This window comes from Condylura cristata, unplaced genomic scaffold (assembly GCF_000260355.1).
Source record: "Condylura cristata isolate star-nosed mole 26May11 unplaced genomic scaffold, ConCri1.0 scaffold00007, whole genome shotgun sequence".
NCBI lineage: Eukaryota > Metazoa > Chordata > Mammalia > Eulipotyphla > Talpidae > Condylura > Condylura cristata.
In genome coordinates, this window is record NW_004567108.1 from 3,197,475 (window position 1) to 3,223,978 (window position 26,504).

General features: G+C 46.5%; 1 protein-coding gene across 1 annotated transcript in view; it reads right to left on the reverse strand.

Annotated features, from left to right (window-relative positions):
- The window catches only part of CTNND2 (catenin (cadherin-associated protein), delta 2), a 665,207-nt gene that overhangs the window by 368,006 nt on the left and 270,697 nt on the right, over positions 1 to 26,504 (reverse strand). The gene's annotated exons all lie outside the window — the stretch shown is intronic.

The following is a 26,504-nucleotide window of genomic DNA, read 5'->3' on the forward strand; positions in this document are numbered from 1 at the left end:
CCCAGCCCCTGCCAGCCTCTTTGCCTGCTGTGCTGAGCACCTGGTTCTCTGAGGCAGCATGCAAGCCTGAAAATCCACTGAGGGCTCGGGACGCTCCTTATCCAGCTGCCCGAGTCTGTGGTGACCCTGCCCGGTGCCTGTTGCCACAGCTATTTGGCCTGAGTATGGACGAAGGACTGACTTTCACATGCCATTTACAATTAAACATGGAGATTTGACGAACATTCCAAAACTGATACTAATTTCATGCTTAATCCACAAACACTGGTTATGTTTAATGCTTAATATACATGGAATTAAGAAGGATCACAATCAGGGTCTCCGGAAGGCTCGTTCGGAGGCAGAGCCCTGCACAGCAGCTGCAGGAGCCTGGGCACGTGGCAGTGCCCAGTGACGGTGGTGTTCCAGTCACTTACGACACGATGATCTTACACGACGGTCTTATGGCTTCTGAGTCGGTGGTCTTTGCCTTACAAACTAGCATCCCCGTAGACAGAATGCACACTTGAGTTGTGTAACTCAAGTCCCTCAACAGTAAATGGCCCCAAGTTTCCCACCCTGCATTTGTAGTTTATGTGTCTAGACCGAGATGACCCCAAACTTACAAAGGGCCCTTAGGATGCCCCGACCAAGGGGCATTTCCCAGGCAGCCATGGTTTAGTGGTGCAGGTGCAGGCGATTACAGGCCGGAGCCACATCTGAGACAGAAGCTTGGGGCTCCGCACACAACCTTGCCTTGCATGATGGCCTGCTCTACTTTCTGGGGGCTGAAAAGCTGCAACCTGCTGTGGATGATGCTCCCCGGACACAGCGGCTGACCCGGTGCCCCCTGCTGGGAGTGGGGACACAGCTCCACAGAGCCCCTGCTCCCTGCATGTCCCTTTTCACCAAGCGCCTTCTGAGCACAGGCCCTGGGCCTCAGCAATTCCTCAGCTTATTGATCCCTATGCAACACAAGCTCAACCGTGTCTACAAAGTGGCCCTTCTCCCTGGATGGGCAGAAATGCTTGTTCAGAAAAAGTCCGGTGTGGCCAGCTCCTTTTGGACCCGCCTCAGATACAGGTGACTGGCCGGAGGCTGGCAGGACCTAACTGGAAAGCCTCAGCTGCAGTGCCCGATCCCTCCCTGCTCTGCACCCCCACCCTCCACCTCCACCTTGCCCCCCTGCTGACTCTGGCCCACATCCTGAGCCTCTGGGCCCTTTCACCTCCCCATGAAGCAGCTTCAAAGGAGCTCTTGAATGCTCACAACCGGGCTTCCGCGCTCACAGACAGCATTACCGAGGGGGCTCCTGTGATGTGGTGAAGAAACACGCCGCTTTTGTTCTTCGGTGGACAGAATTCCTGGCACCAGCAGGAGGGGACTTGCCGCTTGGGGTGTGTGGACCAGCAAAGGGACGCTCAGGCCCTTACTGCTTCTTGTGGGGGAGGAGGAGGGGTCCTGCAGACACGGGTTTGGGGAGCTCTGTGCCCAAATGGCTTTGCTCAAGAGACTCCCCAAAAGATTGGGCAGTGCTCTCAATGTTCCTTGAATGAATAATGGACAGCCGGTTCCTCGTAGCTCTTGTGAAGCGTAGAAGACCCGCGAGACTGGAGACGGCTAGCAAAGGCCCTCCCTCCGCACCCGTTTTCTGTTGTAGGAAACTTAGACAAAGAGAAACTCCTAATCTGGACAAAGAGAAACTCCTAATCTGGACACGTAGCACAGCATGCCTTTTCTCTAAGAGCTAACTCAGGATCTTCATACAATACTGGCTCTGTCTTCTATATTTGCAATTTTCTCATTAGCAAAGTAGGGAATTTGACCTAACAATGAAGGAAAACAGACTGTAGGGGACTGGATTAGCACTACCGGTGTGTGGAGGGGGAATTACAGCTTCTGCCTGCTCCACAGCAAACGGTACCTCCTCTCTCCCTAAATGGCACCCCCCCTTTTTTTTTTTCCAACAAAATACCCACAGACTTCAGCCGAATTACATCGCCCATGACTCAGTAAATACAGCTTGACATGTCAGTGCTGTTGCGCCCGAGGGCGGCTCATGCACCAGGGGAGTGTGAACAACTCACCCCACAGCCTCCCCTTTGCTCCTCACCCTCGGAAGGAGGTGCGCGTTAACTAAAGAGTCTGCGCTTTGCCCTGGCCCGGCCTGGGCTGTGTCACGCATCTCGGGATTCTTTGTAGGTATGAACTGAAACCCAGATTTAAACAGAACAGTGAACCAGTTTTAACCCATTCAGAAAATCAGGTGGTCTAAAGAAGCCGAACGATGGGCTCGCCCCAGCGCAGGTGAACCGCACGGCCTTTACCACCTTGTGAGAAAGCGCTGTTGAAGGCTCTGTGGCTTCCTGAGGGTGGAAATTTAGAGCGGGTGAGAATGCAATTATGGGCAGGAATCGGTGACTGAATTCTCAATGGGCACGTGGGCGACCTTACCCCCAGGAGGCTCAGGCCACTCGTGGGCATTCGGAGGGGCATCAGGGTGTGAAGTCCAGAGCGGCCTTTACGTGGTGTGCCATGCTTGAGTGAGAAACACTCTACTTGACTCCCCCAGGGAATGTGGGGAGCAGTCACAGTAACCACTGGGTTTAAGATCTCGGGGTCTGTGGGGAAAGGCAGCTGACAGCAGGTGCCAGGAGCACCTACCACTGGATAAGGATGGTGCTGTGAGCACTGCCCACGTCCAGAAAGCACAGCTCTTCTCACCTGCTTTTTGCACATCGCCTTAATGGTAAAGTGAGGACGCCAGGCGCTTGCCGGGTGGCCTGGATGCAGGCAATCGCCCTCACTTAACACTTGCCAAATGCTAGCTTCCTTAGCCCTAGCCTCATAAGCTGACTTCATAAATGCTAAGCTCATAAACACGAACACTGAGTGCTCACCAGAGACCTGCCCAGGGAGAACTGGTAAGTCCCACCTTTGGCATGTAAGAGACCAAAGTTGCAAAGGGAACTGCAGAATTTGCAAGTGAGCCAGCAATGTTCATGCCCAGGTATATTCTCACAGGAACTGACAGCAGGGACTCACACTGGCGCCTCCATGCCCAAGGGGGCCTGTGCTTTGCATGTTCAAGTCCTGGGAGACAGGGACAGCCCAAGCACTTACTGAGGATGAGTGGTCACAAGGGATGTGGGGCATGCCGGTGTGGAGTATTATTCAGCCTGGAAAAAGGAAGAAACCTCCTTTACAGGCTACACGTGGAAGGACCTTGGAGACGCTGCATTAAGTGAAGGGAGCCTTCATTTAGGCATCAGCTACTGCATGGCTACACTCACAAGACTATCTGCAAGTATCCACTTGCAAGAGACAGAATGTAGAACAGAAGTTATGGGGACTTGGTGGGGGGCAGGGAAGCAGAACGGTTATTCATGGACACAGAGGTTAGAAGAGGAAAAAGTTCTAGAAATGGAGAGTGCTGATGACTGAGCAAAACTGCGGATGGACTTAATGACACTAAATTGTGTGCCGTAACAGTGGATAAGGCAGTAAATTCTGTTCCGTATGTTTTACCAGACACATGCACACGCGTGTGCAGACACACGAACAAGTCAGGTGCACAGAAGTGGAAGGCCCAGCTCCCCAGCACCAGGCCTGTGCACGGCACAGCCCAGCAGTCTGGAGCCGGAGTCCGTACTCTCAGCGCCACGGCCAAGGGTCCAGGCACCCTCGGCCCCGGCGCCGGCTGTGGGCAGGACCTGAAACTGGCATCACAGGTCATGGCTGAGAGCAAGTCCCAGGCACTGGCCTCCTCCAGGCCCCTCACAGGCTGCTGCAAACCTGCCAGCCCCTCCCTCCCTGCAGGCACCCCGCAGTGTGCTCCTGTCTGTGCCACACCTCAGTCCTCCTTTCGCCCCAGATTCTAACCATCACCCTCCCTGCTCCCCACGCGCCCTTCTGGAAGGCGGTGCAGGAGGAACTCGGCGGCTGTCCCGCCTCTCCTCCCGTGACACCCAGGACGCCTCTCGGCTATGCTGGCACTTGCACCTCGTTACAGCTTCTCACCAAGAACTCTGTCACCAGCTGCCATCTGTCTAAGCTGCTCGGTCACTCCCTTTAACATTCCATAGAAAACTGTCCTCTGCATTTTACTCTTACAGAAGAGAGAGGGGTCTGGCGCGTTATCGTCCCCTCGGCACGTGACAGAGCACGGTGGACAGATACACGTGATAAACATTCTCACCAGAAAGGTCTCGTGAATGGCCCCTCGGGCGTCACTTAGATAATCGGTGATGGTTTGTGACCTGGACACTGAAATGTACTACCGGTCTACAGTGGACTTCTAAATAGATTTCTCTAGAAGAATAGATAAACTGGAATATCACAGAACAGTATCAGCAGATTCAGTTCATAAATAAAAAACACAACCACGCAGAGGGAGCACGGGCTGAGGTGCTCCTTGCAGCTGATAATCAGTGTCACTTCCACAGCGGGTCTCTAAGCCCAGGCATCTAACACAGGGTCTAGGAAGAATGAGCATACTGTTACTCCTGCAACTGTACCTGCTGTCCTGGCAAATGCAAGACAAGCCCGCCGTGGGCTGCGGATGCAGAGGCTTCTTGGTATCTTCAAGATTTTCCTCTGGCTCTAAGCCATGCGCTTGAGGAATGGTAGGTTGGCTTCCCATGTGTAGACAGATCCTCCTCCATTTCCCTGAGGGTCAGCTCCTCCCCCACGGTAAGCTGAAGATACCCTAAGTGATGCACCCACCTGCCCAGCTCAGCAGCTTCGCACGCTCAGCCAGTAGTCACCTTCATAGCACCTGCACGATAGTGAGAGTGCACTGCCTCGTGTGGCTGGCTGAAGCCGCGGAAGGGAGACATATGCCAGGACAGGTGCTCACCCTCCACCACGGGACAGCTGGGAGCTGCGCTCTGCCCAGGGTCCAGCCTGCAGCAGCGGGTCAGCCCGAGAGCGAGCCCAGTGAAAAGTTGCAACTGAGAGTTCAAGCACGATTCCTGCTGAACAAGCCTGCTTTTGCACCACCAACTCCAAAAATCCTTAACTCAAAGACCATCTGTATTTATTTCGGGTTCATCAAGTAAAACACTGCAATCTCTGAAATCAAGAGTTTTCTTCCCAGTGCTTTCAAAATGAAAGTTCTCATTACATGCATTCAGGAGTGGGTCGTGAGTTTTACTGGGGAGTTGAGCCCATGTATTTGAGAGGAGCTAAGGGCCAGGGCCCACTCCAGCACCCCAGGGACTGGCACTTGGAGGGCCTCTGGGCAGGGTGGGGATGCTCGCAGCAACCTGCCCCACTCTGTCCCCAACGTCCACCCCACAGTGGTGCCAGAACTCACATAACCGGCCTGACCATGCAGCGGGGAGCATGCTGGCCAGAGCCCGCTGAGCACAGGGGTCGAGACTGGGGGCACACAGGAGTGACGTGGACATACCTGCCTTACAGAGGTGGCACCAAGGTGCAGCTGGCATGCGGGGAGTAATCCTACCCTGCCCTGACCCGGGTGGGGGGAATCAGGCTATGTCTCAGATTCAGCCCCGGTGATGGCTGAGAACACACAGAGCTGTCGGGGTGACTTTAGGGCATGGGCTTCTGGGGACAAGCGACTTCTGGCCCTCTGAGAGTAGGCAGCAGCTCTGTGGGGACCCAGTGCAGGGGTGGGATATCTGAGAAGAGGACTCGAGGTTCACTGTGCTCACCTGGGCAGGGAGTGCCTGGAGCAAACGGCCAGGCAGAAAACCACGGTGCTGAGCCACTGGGTGGCACTGGCCTGGAGATCTGGGGGGTGCGGGTCGCTGAGCCCTGGCTAGAGCAGGTGCAGATCAAGGCGGGATCAAAGGCAGTGACTTCCCATCCTACTAAGTGGTCTTCCCCAGAGGCAGTGGGGGTGACCACGTTCCTGGAGGGACAGTGCTTAGCTTGATGTCTTATCAGAGGCGTGGAATCAGAAATCTTTAAAAACAAAGACAATGTTGTTTTTGGACATGACATCAGTGGATGATTTCATTTCCATGAACAACCCCAATGCTCTGCAAGGCCTCTTTCCATGAAGTACATTTTACTTGCAGATGCTCAGAAAAGACGTCAAAAAAGAAGGTGATGCCGCGAAGGTTCATAAATGAGTAGCACACACGCTGGCTCTCTCTAAGTTGAGTCATTTCTGATCTATTTTAAAGTCACTTTAGGTGCTGAGGACAAATTTACAGGGAAAATATAATTCAGTAAAAAGCGGTCTCCTCTTGGGAGCCTGCGAAAGTGAGTCTGGGTGTGGAAACCAGCTTGGTTAGCCCAAATGCTAACCAAGCAATGAACTGACTCGATCTGTAGCAAAAGCATGAATATGAGCGGAGCCTTCAGAGTCAGCCCAGGATTATGCAGGTGGCTTAGGCTTTACTCAGTCTCACTTTCAAATAGAATTAGAAATAGTTTTCATAGAAAAAGGGCTGTAAAGAGATTAATGGTCTTTTCAAAAATCTAAAACCACAGATTGGGAAGACTTGCTTTGGTCTACTGTCTTCTATCTCATTCGGAACAGCATATGCTTATGTATCTAGAATTATCAGAATCCTTTTGTAGTGATAATGCCATTGTCCTGGCATCCTTTAGAAATAGTAATTTATCTTGAAAACCACATACTTTATGCCATAAGATTGCTTTCTTAAGCTGTGTTTTTCACTTGAGCTTTAGGTTATACACTCCCCAGGTAGTCTGCTCTGTTTTTAATGCCCACCTATTTCTATCAAGGGCACCTTAGATTCTCCTTGACTTCTCGTGACTCCCTGAGTGCTCCCCGCAAAGTCTTCACTACAGAATTTTACCTGTAAAATTCCAACTGGGAAGTAGCTGTGAGATGCAGATTTCAGAATGGTTCTGAGATCTAAGCCCAGAATGACTAGTGAAAGATTCTTTGGGTAAATAGCAACTTCTTCAGATGATTAGAGATGGGTGGGAGACAAGTCTTCCTACCCCAAATCACAGCACGTGCCTTAAAAGGATCCGGTTTTATCCCCACTTTGGGCTCATGTCCAAGTATCTGTTGCCCAGTAGACACAAAAGCTCACAGCCCGTGTGTGTGGACTGGGGGAGACCCACTTCTCTGCAGCAAGAATCTGGGGTTTGCTCTCTCCTGAAGAGGAGAGGTTCACCCCAAGGCAGACACAGCAGCATTTCTGTGCCAGGAACGGTCAATCTGCACATGAGCAGCCAGGAGAGTCTCACGGGACTGCAGCGCTGGGGAGACACTGTACCCAAGGACCTGGAGTGCTGAATTTTCCCGAACCTGACCATGTCACACAAAAGTGGGGCAGGAGGGGCTTCCTCCGTTTCTCTGTATGAGCTCACATCTACCTTGACACTGCTCGTCTCATCTGTGATGCAGCTACCCACTGTCCCTTCCATGCTGGCACAGCATGGACTCCTAACTGGGACCCTCAACTGCTGCGTATCTGTCCCTAAGGTGAAAAGTAGCGGGAGCTTGAAGAATCGATTAAATGGTGCCCTGCTTCTGATGGGGGCGGCTAGAAAAGCTGTAGGGAGCACCAGAAGCCTAAAACCTGACTCATACAGGAGGTGGGGTACAGGGGGTTAACATGACCGTAACCCAGCCATGGAAATCAAAGTCCGTGTTGCCAGAGCCTGGCTCAAGGCAGAAGGCCCACGAGGCATCAGCAACACAGCCCTGAGTGTGAAGATTTTGGGGCTAGGCCCACTGCGGAATCCCTTGTCCCTTCTGAGTCTGCAGAGTTGTCCAAAATCAGCAGCAACCAGACTACTCCAAGGAGAGAGCCCCCCACTCCCCAAAGAAGACTGTATCAGGGCAGTGTCTGCCCGGGCTCAGGCAAGCAGCCACCTGCCCACCTGTCTGCAGGTGCTTATGCACAGAATCTGTCCCTCCACAGGGCAGTGGTCGCAAGCCCGCCCCCACCTGCACCTGCTGGGGCTTCTCCTCACAGCGCTTCCTGTCCGCTGCTGCCCACACAAATGCCCTTTACTGCTCTGTCCCTTTCCCTGAAAAATCTGCGCTTTAAATATAACTGACGTCTCTGTCTCGTGGAGAAACTCACCTGGAAACTCGCCGCGTGCTGCTGAAAGGGGAGCTCTGGTGAAACCTTTTCCAGAGGGACCCCCAGAACCCTGCGCTCTAAACCCAAACACTCCAAAAACTACATCATGTATACCGAAGTCTCTTCAAAGAAAAAGACTGTCCAGACACCGTAACACATGGCCTGTAGGTATCTCCTGCAGACACCTGCTCCAGGCTCACGCCACTGGTGGGAGAGGAAGTGGTGGAGCTTGGTGACAATTTCCTGTCAGACCGGACCTTCCTGATTAATAAAGATGGCCGAAGCCAGTGTAGTCAGGCTAAGGGCCCGAGACTCCGCCCGTCTCCCAGAAAGCAAGGCTGGTCAAATCTATCACATGGTATGTGATGTGCAGAGACACAGAAGGAGAATAAGCTAGTCAGACCCAAACTCCTACAGTAACGGCCCCTGTTGTGGGCCAATTTCACCTGAAGGTAGTAAATATCAACTAGTAAAGTAGACCGACCGAGGAAAGACTGAGCACAAAGTAAGAATCACCCAAAGACTAGACTCGCCATTTTGATATCTCCTCCTACAGCCTTCTTTGCTTTGCACGATTGACACAGCTGAGGGGCAGCCGGTGAAGACTTATATTCCACTGTTTTCACAAATGTTATCGTTAGGGTCATTCAGGAGTGATTTTTTAGCACTGGTTTGGCTTGTCTGTAATCCAGTCTAGTTGTGCTGCTCCCTGGTGTGCTACTGGGGTGCTGTGGTGTCCTGTTCAGATCTCCCTCAGGAAGGAAGCATCTATGCCTCCCCCAGACCCTTCCTCACGTGCTGGGGGTGAGGCTCCCTGGTGACGCTCGATGTCAGGCCTTGGGGAGTGGCTCGGCTGAACAGTCTTGCCCTCCCTGGGAAGAGCATGAATCTGGTTGACTGAGGGGCGATGTGGGCCTTGCTCCAAGTAGACCCCACACGCCCCGTCCTGCTCAACCCCCATTTCCCTCCTGCCCAGGAAGCCAACCTGGATGACGGGCATTTATTAGAAACACGAGTTATTGCATCTCCAGCTGTTTGGGACACAGCATTATGCAATTTCATTTTCCAAATTTTAAAATACTCTCTCAGTCAAAAGGATATTAAAGGATATTAAAGGTCTTGGAACTGTGAAGTCAAGTTCCTACTGAGCTATCAAGAACTTACAGTAGGACATTTGCCGGCTAGGGGCTGAACGCACAGGAGAGGTGTAAGTCATGGGGGTGTGCAGGTGGGACGTGTGTGTGCGCGTGAGGTGAGTGTATGGTGTGGTGTGCAGTATGTGTTCTGCGGGACTGGCCTTCCCAGGCTGTTGAGAACAAGTTGTGCTAAGACAGGTCACACTGGCATTAGATGATTCCGATGTAAGCTCAAGTGAGGCCCTGTGGGCTCACGAGGTATTTTTGAAGACCTGGAAGAATGAAAACCAGGGATGACTCAGCTTTGGGGTTAGCCCAGAGATGACTGAAGGAATGGAGGAAGTAACGCAGGCCTGAGCAAAACTAGACTAGCCCAGGCAAGCACCCACCCCCCACCCTACCCCCCGGAATGCAGGGACAATGTACATTTAGAATTGATTGGATAATGGGAATGGTGTGGCCCAGGCTGATTGGATCTGAGGCACCAGGAAATGAGACATCTATTCCTGGAAACCTGTCATTGGGTGGTTGAACTGTGACCCAGGCTGTGATGTCTGTTAATCCTTGAATCCATTTGCTAAGTTGAATCTGCGCGGGCTCTGACGTATGTAACGGCCAACAAGGCCAATATATTCCCTGACTTTCCTTTGGTCGGGGTCTTGCCTGAACCCTGCATGTCCGGCAGGGAACGGCTTGACCCTGGCTAACCAGCTCAATAAACTCTACTTTGCGAATTGCATTCTTGCGTGACGCTCTGTCTCTCGCGGTAATCGAGTTCTCGGACCCTAACAATGACCTCTCTCTCAGAGAAGCCTGCCCTCCAGCAGGGTAAATGTGAAACTATAGAGCATCCGACCACTTTGCCTGTGATTCCCTCCTCTCTTCTGAAAGCCCATTGCCCCTTCACCACACATCAGCTCGGGACACAGTTTGCTCCACTTACTTCCGAATTTAAACCCACCTAGGCCCCTGTAGGTAATAAAATCTGACCTTTACTCCTACTGATCTCTCTGATGTTAATTTGATTACTTGTAGCTCCAGGAGAATCCAGAGGGATGGGGAGATTTTTTCTCTGTGTCCTGAGGTTGTGTGAACACGTGTCACTGGGGTAAGCAGACAACAGAACAATTTGAAATACAGGGAGCTCTCTGAATTAAAAAGGCAGGAAGAAAATCACTGGGTTTAAAAATATTTTGTTATAGCATTTCAGATTATTTCCATAGGCTCAAGCTGGCAAAAGAAAATCATGAAGGGGCTTGGAACAAATGTATATCTGCTCACTCAGAAAACAATCTTCAGGCAATCTTTCACAGAATCCACTTTCATACTACCAAGGAAGTGTCAAAGTCTGGAGCAAAAAGACTTCCCGTCCTCACAGAAGGAGGTTTGCTAGTTCCTTCTCTACTGACAGGAAATAAAGGGAGGGATGAGGCTGGAAAAGCATGTTAAGTAGTCACTTTGCATAAAAGGAGTGTGCAATTCAGAGGAAAGGGGGAAATGATGTTAGCAATTAATGCCTCTTTATGAAATGATAAGGCAATTAGTGGAAACTTTAACACCAGCCACTAGCATTTTCAGAAGTGGCAGCCCCAGGGGACCAAGGAGGGGAAAGGCTGAAAGGCAGATTCACAAAGACACTGGCAGCTAAGAGGAGCCCAGAGGTGCTCACGCAGGTCCCGAGGCCCTAAAATACACGCCTGTGTTCATTCCTCCACTGGAGACAAGACCATCTGTGGCCAATAGACAGACATATCTCACAGGAAGCCCCACGCTGGCAGGGTTTAAGTGTCTGATTCATCAGATAAGGTCCCCCAAAGCTAGAAAATCTGCATCCTCAGGGGAAGCTCAAGTCTTTGGGGACTGAGCTCATGACCAAGTCCGTCCCAGGAAAGGTGTGCTCAGCAGAGCCCCTGGGAATCATGAGCCCAGGACTCCTGGGCCTTGGGCTGGCTGAAACATGAGCCCTGGTGGTGGCAGAGGCGGGGTGGGCTGGCCTCAGCTAAGTTCTTATGTCTGGCACCCTCTGCCTCCCATTGCCCAGAAAGCCTCCTTTCCTGGACCCAGACCTCGAGGGCACACTCCCGGGGGTTCACCTGAGGCAGCTCTGCCAGTTCGCATCATCGGGCGCTTCCTCACCCTGCTGCGGATTCCACCTGCTGCAGGGTCCTGGGTCCTGTAGCTCTAACAGTGCCCGGGCAGCTGATGCTCCGGGCTGGCACTGCTCTGTGAGGCCGGGGCCTGGTGATGGAGGCTGGGTGGGGCAGGTGGGGCAGAGCTTGCCATCACTGCTGAGGTTTCTGCATCCCCAGCTTGAAGAACCTGCTTGAAGAAGCCCACAGACTTCTGCACAGAGCTGCATTTTAACAGGGTGACCCCTGGGTAAGGTCCCTTGAGCACACCCCACCGAGGTGCCACCTTCATTCATGACTGCACAATGGCCGGGACTTTCTATTTTGTAAACCACTTTGCCTTCCTTAATTTTATGACTAGGAACATCCTGTAGAAAAATTGAAAACTGCACGTTTATTGCATTACCCTGGCGTTCTGGCTCGCTGGAGGCAAGAGCCCAGTTTTCCTGGGAGGGGACATGTGGCCGGCAGGCAGAAGGCAGGCGGTTGTGCTTTCAGACTCTGCTGCCGTCCACTAGTGTCTATGACCGTGGGCTCCTCATTTGATAGTGAGAGTGACGCGTCTTTCTTTAAAGGATTGTTCAGAATAAAATGAACCCAGTTAGAGCCTGCTTTGTGAGCTCAGTATTTGAAAAAATATAAACCAAGTCGAAGGCTTTCTGTCATCCCATTCTCTCTGTTCACCTCTGGCTCCTATAATGCTGAAATAATGAAAAAGGAGTTCTTCTACTTTTTATGGAACATTAATTAAGCTGAGCTAATTTAAAATGTAAGAGGAATTCTAATAAAAAGACTCACTTTCTTGCTCTCGTCAACTCCACTACCCTGTCAAAGAAAGAGCCTGGTGTGTGGGATGAAGTGGGCTTCAAAACACCCCAAAATGATCTAGGTAGTGCTGTGCTATATTTTCTTTTCAAATTTTATTCCTATACATAGACTTCCCCCTTAGATGGTATCCTGCTAAGTGTGAAACTTCTTGTCCTGTTTTCTCTACTATATCACGAGCATTTTTTACAAGCATAATCTTATAAGAGGCAGTTTTTCCTTGCTTTTTTTCCACAATTATTTATAGGTTGAAGTAAAACTAAAAAGCATTATTGCATCTGTAAATCTCAAGAACATTATAAAATTATGGCATTTCTATGCTTGACACAGCTCCAAAATATGGAATTGGTGAAATATGAAAAATGAACAATGGGAAAATTATATAATTAGCAAATAAATGAAAGGGTTTACTTACAAAGGTTAGTTTTTCCTGGTTTTCCTGGTATCCCAAGAGTTATGTCTGGACATCCATTATTGGGTTGAAATCTCAGAGCTGCCACTTACTGTTCAGATGTCTTAGACAAGCATCCTGAACTCTAACCCTTCCCTCATCAGTAACACAGAGTTAAACCTAGAACCTCTATCCTAATTTGTAGTAAGAACTAACTGCAATTTTAAACCAAAGTGCTCAACTATTTACAATAGTGAAGATACAGGAATAATCTAAGTCACCCAAAACAGATGAAGATTTAATCTATATATACAATGGAATCCTACTCGGCAATCAAAAAGATGAACTCATATGGCAACATGGATGGAGCTGGAAGGGATAATTATGCTGAGTGAAATAAGGCAGCAGGAAAAAAAAAGATAAATTACTGGATTCCATTAATAAGTGGAATATAGAAAACCAAACAAAGGATTAGTCAAAGACCAATGTTACAACCAGAACTTGAAAACTAACCATAGATCAGAGGCATCCAGAGGTGATATTAGGTAGGGGAGAGAGCACCATGGAATATGGGGGCGAGGGGGGTGGCTATGGTGCTTCAGTGGTGGGTTTGTTATGAAAATACACCTGAAAGGGAAGAGTCTGGACTTCCAAAACACGAACAAGGATGTAAGAAGTTTGTGTCCTTAAACTTAATCATTCAAAAGTCAAATTGTTTAGAAGAATCATTGATCTGTAGTAAGGACTCAATAAGTGTGACTATTTCTTATTTCAAAATGCATTTAGTAGGTTACAACAATGGTCTTCAAAGTGGGGTTCCTGGAAACATCTGGAAACACAGAAATAGGAATTCCTGAGACTGGCAAATTGGCCATAGTCTCAAATTCCAAAAGAATTAGACTCCATTTCCAATTTTATGAGAATAAGTGAAAAGTCAGGATTTTCATCTACAGAAATGGGGGAAAGGAAAAAAACATAAGCATAGTTTTTTGTTTGTTTGTTTGTTTGTTTGTTTTTACAGAACACTCCCCTAAACATGCTGTCTACCTCTGGCGTTATAATTTTTTTGTCAACAAACAAAGCTTATTCAAATTTGAGACTTAACTCACACTCATTTCAACACTTTTATCAATCTAATAGTTTGCTCATTCAACCAAAGGCTACTATTCTCAATACTATTCTTAGCATATCAGAGTAAGGGATGCTGTATAGTCAGGATAAAGGGATTTATTATAATAATTTTTCCCTGACCTTAATTTCAAAGATTAATCACTGCTGTTAATGCTGCTGCTTCTGCTATTTTGCTAACACTTTCTGGATGCTAGGAAATCCAGGAATCTGGCAGTTGAGCAAGTTTTTTCTATACCCTCCACCATTACTCAATGATACTCTACTCGAGACACACATGCTTAATGAAGAGAAATGTAGGTAATTTATTTCTTGTAGTCTTGATAGTTATTTTTTTATGAGAAGCTCTCCCTAACTAGGCTGGCTGGAAACACTTAGACCATTGCATTCTGTTTTGTAGAGTTCTCTAACAATTCATAGCTGGTTGCTCTTCAGGACAAAGTCTCATATATGAGTTTTCACCTGGCTGTCTACAATACTCATTAACTTCAATCAACAAAGGCCCTAGATAATCCTTCCAGAAATGATATGTAGCATGAACACTTATTTTTTTAAAAGTCTTTAAGTTACTGCTAATTAAAAGTACTACTCGACATGACTGTTGTTTCATGTACCTAGCCCATTCATCCTGCAGGAGAGAAATGCCCGAGTGCATGTTCTATGTTCACAGTAGGGAGTGGTTTTGAATATCAAAATGTCTGAGTTGCTGTGAGATGCCTCAAACATTTCATCTGTTTGAAGACTGCAAGTTACTCTGGCTGACCACAGAAATGTGTCCTTATTCATTTCCAGTAGCTGGTTCTTGAGAAAGTTTGCTTTCTCAGGCCAAGGTTCAACCAGTGGTCCTGCCTTATCGGTTCACACTGGTGAGTCTTTCCCACCCTCTTGGAAGCTCTGAGCTCTAAGTCCCAGGGCAGCACTGGGCTCCTATCACCTGTTCTAACTTGTCACCTACCAGTAGCCCAGTTCAGTCACTCATGCTGCTGGTACTTCAGGGCCTGGGTGAACAAGGCATTTGTTCAGTTGCAAGAAATTCCTCAAAGAAACACAGATGAACCCAGCAAGCCAAGTATGACCCCAGTGACCTGGAGAAGCCACAGGACCATGCATGTCCAGCTGGGCGATGGCATCAGCATCCCAGGGAACCATAGACACTGTCCTTTGCTCACCTCTCTACCAGGTTTGCCCTCACTAGTGGACTGAACCACATGAGACTGCCATGACTATCGGCCAGATGGTTGGTTATTAGCGATTCCATGTGCCCATGAGCTACATTAAGTCCATGATTGTTTTGCTCACTTTAGCTGCAAGAAATCTGCCCCCTCCCGAAAATACCTTTTAAATTGTCAGCATAGCACTTTGCAACTCCACCTGTAGGAAAGTGGGGCTTCTTGAGGGCTGCGCCTGCCTCCTCTTACCCTTCGTCTCCTGGAGGTTCCCTGGCTTCTTGCAAGTAAGTGCTCAATAATAACTTGCAAGAGCCAATGAGAATTCCAAGAGGAGTAGAGAAAGTGGTTATGACCTTAGCTTACGGTGACAAGGCCCCTCTGAATCCAGCACAACTTTTTTTTTCTCATGGTTTACCCTTCCCTGAAAATGGAAATAATAACAGTTTATACTTACTCCCTAGTTTAGTTTGATAATTAAACAAGTTAATCAGCAGAAGATCATGAAATGATTATGTATTGAGCAATAATCCTGAGGGCATAGAACCCAGTCATGTTACTCTAATTATGCTGTTGACAGGAAATGAAAAGGTCACTCCATGACACTTGAACTGAAGGAATTTATCAATAATTTTACAGAGCACAGCTTTTGTTATGATTCTTTGTGAATCTCTGCTGAAAGAATGAATGAATGAGCAAATGTATGAACTATCACATTTCTTCCTGTCATAACAGAGAATTTCAAAATCCAGCTCTCTCTGATTTATCCTTGCTTAGTGGATGCGCAACCCAAAAACAGATGGCAGTGATCAGACTTTCTCAGACTTAGGAACCAGACAGTGAAAGGTCAGCTTTTGGACACGAATCCTGGAAGGATGCCACTAGCTTCCACATTCCCTCTAAGACCCCTCAAGGCTTTAAATGGCTTCTCACAATTCCAATATTTAGGTGACATCCAGGATTTTCCCTATTTCCACCTTCATCTCACTGGTAAAGTCCTCCACTCCTGGGAGGAGACTGTATTCCGAACAGGGTCATGTTTCGGTCTGTCATGGCTACTTAGTCACCTACACTATTTCACATGTTCATTTATGATCACCCCTTCACCACAGGGTTCTCTGGCATGGAATGTGACCGAATGGTTGATTCAGATTTGCTGGTATCATCATAATCACCTGCTACGTAAAGGAAAAAGAAGCAACAGCACAGATTTGAAAAATGTCTCTCTGGGCCCTCCCTGGTGGCGCAGCAGGTTAAAGCACAGCACTGAGAAGCTAAAGCCACTTCCGCATGAGTTCGATCCCCGCCTGCCCCGGAGGAGATCCACATGGCACGGCAGACCTCTCCTGGCCCGCCCGCTGCTCCCCTCAGCAGTGTGCTTCGTCGATCTGCCTGTTCTGCTCCCCACTCTGTCTCTGGTGAATCCTCTCACCCTCCGCATCTCTGGCCTGTACCCCAGTTCTGTATGAATAAATAAATAAATCTTAAAAAAAAATGTCTCTTTTAAGGGCATTTCCTCGCTGCTTGTACATGTGATAACTGAGTCACAATTCTGATATTGATAGAAATTAACTAAGAAGAGGATCAGTCCACCTATATAGAGTATTTGCTTAGTGACAATCATGTTGCGAATCACCATAAATCTAATTTCCAGTTGAGTCCTTACAATGAACTGCTAAGATGAACAGTATTCTTCCCAATTGACAGATAGAAAAGTGGGGTTCCTTGAGGGCCAGTCTACTCCCCGAAGTCTTGCAGTTAGCTTTCGTTCAAAGCTCACTGGTCCCAAACACCACTGTCTTAAGTACCAGCCTCCCCTGCCTACTTAGATTAGACTTTTGAACAGGCTAGCCTTTCAGATGGGCAAATGACAGAATGGAACTTCTCCATCAACTGAGGAGTGTCAAAATGTCCATGAGCCCTCGACAGGTGGATGCCATCATTCACACATTAGAGAGGGAAGGTTAATTGCCGAATTTCAAGGAAAGCTGGCAGTCAATTCCTTGGACAGATCCTTTCGTTAAAATCTTGCTGAGAGTTACATTCTCGAGTAAGTGCACATGACTAAGCAACAATGTGTGACAATTTTTTAAACTTCCTCACTCCTGAGGTACTAAACAAACAGATGTTTGAGAAGACCGGGGCTTATGAATACAGCTTTACTGTCAACAAATTAGGCAACATCTTTGCTGCCTGCTGCTAACACAGCGATCTCTTAAATTTAAAATTCTGTGATAGTTTCTCCTGGATGGCAGGGAATCAGAATACATTCACATACGATGGCAGAAAGGAATCGAAGTTTCCTTGTTGAAAATGGCAGTGTCTGTGTGGAAGCTGAGCTCACTCACAGTGTCAGATTAGCCTTCTGAGTGCTTCATTGTTTTTTGAAATAAGTAATCATTTTGCAATCCCCCTCTGTCACCACAGACACAAGTCTCCAAACCGTTCCACTCAAATTTTGAAACCACTGTAAGTGATCACGACCTTGGGTTAAGTTTTCTGCTCTGTCTCCTGGAAAAGGGCTGCCGTCTCTAACCTGAGCTTTGTCACCAGGCTGAACAGTCTCAACCCATTCTCAGAACTGCAGAACTGCAGCTGATCATGTTCACATGAAATTGTCTCACATCTTCTGCTGCCCAATCAGGACACCTCTCAGTCTCCCCAGGGCTGCCCCCAGCGTGGCCAGGCCTGTCCACACCCTGGTCCAGCATGACTGGACTCCCTGTGGATTTGCTGTTCCAGCCACATGGATTCAAGTCTACCTCATATCTGTCTTGCTGGTCTCTTTGAGCAAAACCTGAGCAGAGTGGAACCAGATCTGTCTGGGGACAACTTGCCAGCCTCATTATTCAATGACTTTCATTTGTGCTTCAAGGTTAAGCAATGCCCCATGTTAAAATATCCAATGGGACTTAGTGCCTATAAGGAGCTGAGATGAAACACACCAGAGCAGAGAAGAAACCAAGGCGCACACCATTTCCCTTTTGTAGGTGAGGAATCTCGAGTGCCAGGTGCCAGGACCATCGCCTCTGAACACCCCATGCCTTCTCCGCTTGAACCATCTGAACAGACTCTGTCCTTCGTGTTCAGAAGCCATCCCTGGTCCATGTGGGCACCCCAAGTCTTGCCTAAGTGGGTCCGGCACTCATTTTTATTTTGCCAGTTGAAATATCATTGATTTCCAGTCTTCCCAAGAGCGCATAGACAAATACAACTATTAGAAACTTGGTGAATGTTTTTGCAGCCTCAGCATTTGAATGAAGGCAGAATGGACGGACACAAAGACACTCGCACCTGCAGAGCCTGCTACTTCTGTCAAGTTGAGATGTTGCAACAACCAGCAGGAAGGAGGAGCATGCACTCCGGGCCTGAGCTCCTGACCTGCTGCTCCCTGGCTGAGGAACGCCCATCCGGAGTCACTGGCTTTTGCATCTGTACTTCCTGGCGTCTCCCATCACACCTGTGTTGCCACTGTGCTGCGGCTCTTCTCACATCTGCGACGCCTGAACCCCTGTCTACAGGGCCAGCAGTGGGCCCAAAGACACATTCAGTAGCGGCACAGGGGAGGGAGACTGATTTGAGCTTCCCTGCATTTCATCACAGCTCGTACGGCTGCCACATGTAGTCTATAAACTAGATACGTTTGGTGTAAACCTGATTTTAGTTCACAGAGAGAGGAACCCACTTTATAATCTCTTGTAGAAAAGTCAAGAAAGAGATTTCGCTGCAAAGATTATCTGTATCCTCATTAAGGAAACATATATGAAGCACTAATACCAGTGAATTACTATTTTTATTTAACTTTTGCTTTAATTAAAGAGCACAATTCTTAAGATTAGTAAAGTGAAATTCAGAGATGTTAGCAAAACTAGGTAATATATTAAAAACACAAGGATTGGGGCCTCCCTGGTGGCATAACTGATTGGAGTGCAGTACTGTGAAGCTGTTTGCAACACAAGTGCAATTCCCTTCCCCGGAGGTGACCCACATGGCGTGGCAGACCTCTCCTGTCCCCTCATTACTCCCCTCAGCAGTGTCCTTCGTCGATCTGTCTGTTCTGCTCCCCACTCTGTCTCTGGTGAAGCCTCTTACTCCCCACACCTCTGGCCTGTACTCCAGTTCTTTCTTTTTTAAAAAGATTTATTTATTTATGCATACAGAACTGGGGTACAGGCCAGAGGTGTGGGGAGTGAGAGGGTTCACCAGAGACAGAGGTAGCAAGCTAGCCCCAAAATGTGTATGTCCCTACATTGAAAATGAACTGGAGATATTCAGACATTATATACAAGTCATTCAACAATCCAAGACTGAATAAAATGTTGTGGCATTTTAACACGTGGGAAGGCAAGGTACTTGGGTTCAAAAATCAATGTCTGCTCACTAGCTGTTGAGTGTTGAGAACTTCAGTGTTCTCAATTACAAATGAAAGAAGACTTAACTAGGAGTAAAGGGCATGTCTACACCAGCTGATGTTATGCCAGGCTTAAAGAGCCTGCACAGTAAGTACTACATTACTATAATTAACAGCATCACTATCATTACTACTAATATTGCTACAAGGCAACCCCAGTGTGGGCTGGATAGCTTGATGGTGGGTCCTCACCCGAGCACTTAAAGGGACTTATAATAAGACTGATCTGCAGACACACACAAAAAAGGTTAATAATGGGTTTATTTGCAAGAGAAAGGGAAATGAATAACTCAGAGAAAGAGGGAGAGATAAGTTGGTGAATGTGTCCTACCAGCTCCACTGACCTGGAACCACAAAAGCATCTGAGAGCTGGTGAAAAGCCAAGATCAATCCAGGAGCCAAGAGGCCAAGAAACCCTCAAAGCCCACATGTTTGACTTTACAGCAAACCTGGCTACATAATTCCACAATCAGGTTCCAGTATTATCCCTTTTGATGCTGGGATTTGTAGTTTTGGTGTCTAGGGTGGGGGTGGAGTCCACAAAACCTGTACCTTTAGGATGTTCAGGACATCCATTTTCACTACTATCATTATCATCTTAAAATAAGTATGAGACCATCTCAACCACAGTTCTACACACAGAGCATGTGAAACCCACTAGCTCCGTGAATCTGGTGCTACTTTAATGTGGAAACTAACTACAGTGAATACTGAAATAGAATATTCTGTTCTGTTAGGTCAGTAGTGTATTTTGACACATGTCTCATCTGCATGTGTGTATGTGTGTGTGTGTCTCAGAATATACAGCAGTAAATGTCCCTGCTACTTTTGGAGAAGAGACCTGCAGAGAACCATCAATTTAGTGGTAGTGGAAGTATGGAGGTGAATCTGGAGGGCCCAGAAAGCATTGAAGAATATTCCTCATAACTTAAATAAGGAAAAATGTAACAGGAAACTCTAGAGGTTTAATCTCTGCATTAAAAAAGTAAGCGATAATAGGTTAGGAAATTGGAAACAAACAGACATTTGGGAAAGATGATGGGACAGGGTTAAGACAAGGAAGGGTAGGATTTCCCAAAAGGAATTAAGGCAATTAGGGATATTTGCAAGGGGAGGATTCTGCCTAGAATTTAGATTGGAAGGAAACAAAGAGAGAATTGGGTTTTTTGAAAACAAACTTGGCAGTGCAGAAAAGACTACAAAATATGTCTATAGCCCCATTATTTTCTCCTTTCTTTGTGTTCTTATAATGAAGCAAACATTAGATTCGGACAAGACCACTGCAACGTTAATTCTGATTTCCAATTCAACAAACTAAATGTCGTGTGTGAAGAAATCCGCAGGCTTTTGTTGGAGCAGTGACATTTCATCCACATGAGAAAAGACTGCCCCAGCATGGACACTGTTACTCTCAGACTTTCAATTAAAAACCGTTAATGAAAAAAAAAAAAAAAGTAAAGTTTTAAAGCAAAACTAGAAGTGATTTAAAAGATACCTATTCTTTTTTCTTCTGGCAAATGTGTACTTCCTCTGGGAATGGACCTAGAATCCTGTTGATGAGTAATTTTTACCTTCAGCTAAAATGACTGTGTTTGGAAATGTGTGTATGTATAGAAATATCTACGTAATCTAAAAATCTTCATGTGGAAAAAATTAAAAAGTAATGATAATTATCAAAGGCATCTCTTTCCCAAGTGAAAGATTTTGACATTAAAAAGAATACCTGTAACCACCTACCTATTTAAACATCTTATGCTAATATTTGACTTTGGGAAATAACTGTGTATTTCCTTAATAAAATTCAGTGATCCTCAGCCCTCCCCGGTGGCACAAAAGCTAAAGTGCAGCACTATGAGGTTATCGCAGCCACTGCAGCACGAGTTCAATCCTCAGCCAGGGAGGGACCCACACGACACAGCAGGCCCCTCCTGAATCCACGCTGCTCCCCTTAGCAGTGTTTCAGCTGATCTGCCTATTCTGCTGCCGACTCTGTCTGATGAATCCTCTCTCCTTGCACCTCTGGCCTGTACTCCAGCTCTGTATGTATAAATAAATAAATCTTTAAAAAACAATTCAGTGGGCCCTCCCTGGTGGCGCAGCGGGTTAAAGCACTGCACTAAGAAACTAAGCCAATTCCGCATGAGTTCGATTCCCGCCTGCCCCGGAGGCGACCACAGGGCGAGGCAGACCTCTCCTGACCCGCCCGCTGCTCCCCTCAGCAGTGGACTTCGTCGATCTGCCTGTTCTGCTCCCCGCTCTGTCTCTGGTGAATCCTCTCACCCTCCGCATCTCTGGCCTGTACCCCAGTTCTGTAAGAATAAATAAATAAATCTTAAAAAAAAAAGAAAAAAGAAAAAAATAAAACAATTCAGTGATCCTGATTTTACCTAAGTGTACTTTATGCTCACAAACCATCTGTGAATTTTTGACTCATGTTTCTTCACTGCTGCTTTAACAAGAGATCAGCATTTTCTCTATAACAACTGACTTCTTTGTTGTGAAGATGATTTTAGGCTCTATATTTAGAATTATTGGAGTCGTGGACTCAAAGAAGTTAGTTGATAAAGAGTGACCTTTGTTAAAACTTAAAACATTATTTTTTGTGGCATCCTACTCTCCAAAAATGGCTCACTTCAGTGGAAATTTGCCTGCAAAACCTCAGCAGTTCATTTGTGGGGAGGGCTATCAATGTGAAGAAAGCAATTTATATATTCACACATACACAGAGATATTAACTCCAATCAGAAGCTTGGGGTTCTATGTATGAAAGTGGTAAGGCGAAATGCAGTTTTATGTAGTTGTTCTTTTTTCCTTTTTACTGGAAATAAGAACTCACCTCACACTCAAATACTTCCACTTCTTAAAATCAAAGCCATGGATATTTTAATATGTGAACCCTATGCATACGGACATGCATGTGAAATAAACTAGGATATGACATTCATCTTCTGAAGTGTAGATGGCTGCGGAATAAAATTTACTCTATATGAAAAAGTAGTAATATATAGCTAATAGTGAGATAACATGAACCAAATTGAAAAGCATTGCATTTGTTATCTACTACTCCATAACCAGTAATCACGAGCTGGGCAACTTAACATCTTTTTTTTAAAGTTACATTTCATAAATTTTGTAAAGTTCATGTGTGGCATGGTTGGATTCCTTTGGTTAGGGTCTTAGAATCAATGTGTCTGCTACTTTCTACTGGGGAGTAAAATTTGCTTCCATGTTTACTCTATCTGATGGTTAACTTCCATTCCTTTTGGTTCTAGGACTAAGGTCTTTCTCTTGCTGGCTGTCAGTCAAAGATTGTTCTCAGCATCTTCAAGTCATGTTCTTTGATAACCAACCAGTCATCCCCATCTGTAAAGCCAGCAAGGAGAACTTACCAGGTACCTGAATTTCTTTGTCTCTGCAGTATAGACCGTCACCATCATCATCCTTATCATTATCACCACCACCACCACCACCATATCTTCCAAGAGTCAGATCTCATCAAGAAAAGACAACCAACTCTGTTCTGAATTTGATTTCTCACTCTCTCATTTCTAATTATTTCTTTGTCCTTGGGAACCAAGGGGTATGGTAGATAACTACTTTGGTGTCCTTAAATTTTCAGTGGCATTGGAAAAAAGTCCCCATATATCCTTTGACTGAAGATTGAATCATTATGTAGCAGGTAACTAATAGAAGGGCAAGCAGAGTCAGATCACCAACACTTTAAATTCTAATGATCCCCAGAGATGGGACAACTTGCCCAACTTGGATCAAAGAGGCAGTTAGAAGAATGTGAGCTCTCAGTTGAGTAACTGGACCCAAAGGAGGAGATGATCAGGTGGTAACTGAATGCATGTCCCAGGAGTTAGATTCTGGTCTAATGAGCTTTGGGAATTGAAATTCATGATTCAGCATGAGCTCTTTGCTCTGCTCCTGTCAGGGTTAAAGTGACTAAAACAGCACAAAAGGTGCTCAGAATGCAAAAAATATCAGGGAAGTAAATTTAAAAGTAATCACATTATTATTCCAACAGATTTCAAAGCAAAATAGAGGTCAATTCAGAGGTATGTGTGGACTTAAAAGTCCACAGGCTTAGCATCCAGAAGGAATACATTTAAAGTAGAGGGATCAAAGGCACTGAAGTGAGACAGTGCTGTATTCTGGACATGCAGAAGTGGCCATGGGTTCTTCACAGACATGGTTCTATTAAGTCCTATGCAGGTCAATATCATACCACATGGAGGTTAGATTGAGGCATGAAAAAGGCAAAGCGACAGTTTCAGGTGTTGGTGGAGGTTAAACAAAGACCTGAGCTCAGGCAGGTCCACAGACCAGAGGACTCAAAAGAGCAACACTGACTTTCCATCCTGGGAGGGACCAGATGACTCACCAGGTTGCCAGGTTGCAAGATCTCATTGGCATGCCTGGGCTGGAGAGATGGGCTTGGGGAGGCAAGAGTCAAGGGATAAGAACCCTCTCAAGTGTGGGAGTGGGCAACTAACTAGCAGAGGAACTTGACTATGACCCTAAGTTAAGGACATCATCTGAGTGAATAACATTCCTGCCTTAGTTCAAAACGGTTCCGAGGAATCAGGGATGCGGTCTGGAATTCAACTGTCCTAGTAGGTAGGGAAACGTACCACTTTGGGAGAAGATTTTTCTAAAAATAGAATGAGGAAAGCCAAGAGAGGAGGCCACAATCACATGGGGGATCTGCAGCCATAGTGGAACCCATAGCAATTCCATTCTAGAAGATGGACAACATTCACACAGCTGAATTCGAGAAATTAAAACATGTGTTGGCTATTCAGAAGAATCTACAAATTGCTTACGAGATGAAGATGCTTCCATTGGCAGCTACCTACATCCTACAAGCTTAGAGGAGACACTGATAGCCTTGGAAGGAGAAATTCCAGGATATCCTTTCTCCAAATTGTCAGTGCTGTCATTTGCAGTTTGACTAGACTGCTCTACAAATTGATTGTGATCCAAGTACACTAATAATTTTTTTCCATTAATATCAACTGCTGATGCCACTACCAGGAATGAGGTATTAGGAATCAAATACACCGATTTCCCTATCCCCCAAAGGGAAGAGTAAAACCAAACTATATGCATTAGTCATTTCTACCATTCCCATAAGATTATTTGAAAATTAGTTGGTTTTGTGACATCTCCTTAGTACCCTTAACAAGTATGAGACAACCTGAAAATTATTAGACTTCTCCTTTAAAAAATTATATATATGTTTTTAAATTTTTAAATAGCCCTTTGATGTGCCAACTAGGTTAGTCTTAATGAAGACTTGGATTTTCAGTGGTGCATTTCTGAAGCTGAACAATTAGGTTAGGACAAAAAAGAACCATGGAAGCTAGTTTTGGTTGTTCTCTAGTGAAGTATCAGTAAATTGCTTGTATTATACAAATGAAGATTCATACATAAGAGATCCAGAATACAAAATAATTAAGCTTGATGAAGACTGATATTATATAGCAATACAGTAATGGGAAATCACCAGGCAATGTCATCTGCACTCAACATTATTACTTAATACATATTTAACAAGAAATCATTTATAATGCATCATGGCTATGAGCTAGGGATATAAGATATAAAGAGTCAAGAGGCAACATGGGGCAATTTTTCTGTCCTCTTTGGTATTTCGCTGATGTATTCTGTTCAAGACACATTGGACCTAAGGAAAGAAATCGGCTCAACCAAATCGAATGAGGAAGGCGGAAACTCTTGAAGAGTAATATAGGTCAGTTCAAAGATACAACATCAAAGACGTAACACCCGAAAGGCCATCAGTCCTATGGTAATTAAAGGGGTCCCTGTCGGGGACCAGCTGTTCTCTCCCTGCTGGGTTGCTCCCGAGCAGACCCTTCCTCCACCTCTACACCCCAGGCAGGGGCCCATCACCCCAGTACCCAGCACTGCATGCCATAGATTTAGGGTCACTTATTTCATACTCTCAAGACTAGGAGCCCAATTTCTCCCGGCTGGTCTCTGAATGCATGTCCCAGGAGATAGATTCTGGTCTAATGAGCATGTGGGAATTGAAATTCATGATTCAGCAAGAGCTCTTCGCTCTGCTCTTGTCAGGGTTAAAATGACTAAAACAGCACAAAAGGTGCTCAGAATGCAAAAATATCAGGTCAGGGAAGCGAATTTAAAAGGTAATCAGATTATTATCCCAACAGATTTCAGAGCAAAATAGAGGTCAATTCAGTGGTATGTGTGACCTAAAACCCCAGGAGTTGTACACCATTAACAAAAGCCCTTCCAAGCATTATGCACAACCAGATGGAACCATATACACACACTCGGAAAGAGCACGTCCCCCTTAATACGCTAACCGCCTTCAACCAATCAACCGCCTGAACGCAACTCCCAGTGGAATCCCACCGCTCAGTTTTCTTTTTCGCGTCCACCCTGCTTTGTTTCACGGGGTGTTTAGGCAAGTCTGCTAAGCTCGAGATGACAACGTCCCCACTTGCAATCACCGACAGCCTAGGTTCTTGGAGGCATCCCCGGACATTCACGCACATATCCTAAATAAGGACTTGCAATTGAAAATAATCTTCCACCCACACGACCAGCCTGACAAAGAGTGGCAACGTTTTCCATTGCAAGACTTACCACTGCTCCCAGAGAAAAGGTCAGTGGAAAAGACGAATGGCGGGCGACTCCTATAGGCACGTTCCGCCACCTTCGTGCTCTTCCAACAATGACACATTTTGGAGCAATGGAAACAGTGGTGTTTTATTTTTTGTGGCAGCAGCAGCGTAAGCACCCACCAGACGCACAGTCCTGCTTCCAGAACAGTCAGGACTGGGAATGATATCTGCTGTGGCTCTACCCACGGCCACCTGCCTGGTTCTCACAAGTGGACGGGGCCACTGATGACGAGGCCACCAGGGTGCTCTAGAGGAATCTCATGATAGGAGCTGGGTCCCTACGCCTGATGCGAGGGGACACTGGGAAGCTGCACCTCCCTTCCCAGCGGCAGCACTTGCCCAACCTTGTGCATGAATTGAGAGAGAAACTGCCAGGAGTTCAGTGTGGTTGCAGAACACGAAGTGCTCTTGAGAAACTCAGCTGTGTCTCCGGGTGCGCGTGCCTCTCTTTCACACAGACACGTGCAGTTTTAAATTTTAAAAAGTATGATCCTAAGGAGCAGAATTCATTTTGTCAAGTGACTTCAGTTACTCAAATGACTAATGAAAAAAAATATATATTTCCTAATCTCAAAAGGATGCGGTACATATACACAATGGAATATTACTCCGCAAAAAAA